Below are 277 nucleotides of genomic sequence, written 5' to 3' on the forward strand. Positions count from 1 at the left end.
AAGAGTCGGATAACAGCCTGGGGCGACGTCGCGCCGAGATTGGCGAGACAATCTGTTACCGACGTACTACCAACGTTGGCTCGAGCGTCGTCAGTAAGTAAGGGTCTGCTAACGTACGTTGGGCCGACGACGCGCCGTGGTTGGCGTGACCGCCGATTGCCGACATGCTGCCAACGTTGGCCCGAGCTTCGTCAATATGTAAAAGTGGGCTAACGTACGTTGGGCCGAGGTCGCGCCGTGATTGGCGTGACCACCGGTTGCCGACATGCTGCCAACG

This window comes from Trachymyrmex cornetzi, unplaced genomic scaffold (genome assembly GCF_001594075.2).
Source record: "Trachymyrmex cornetzi isolate Tcor2-1 unplaced genomic scaffold, Tcor1.1 scaffold1771, whole genome shotgun sequence".
NCBI classification, from domain to species: Eukaryota; Metazoa; Arthropoda; class Insecta; order Hymenoptera; family Formicidae; genus Trachymyrmex; species Trachymyrmex cornetzi.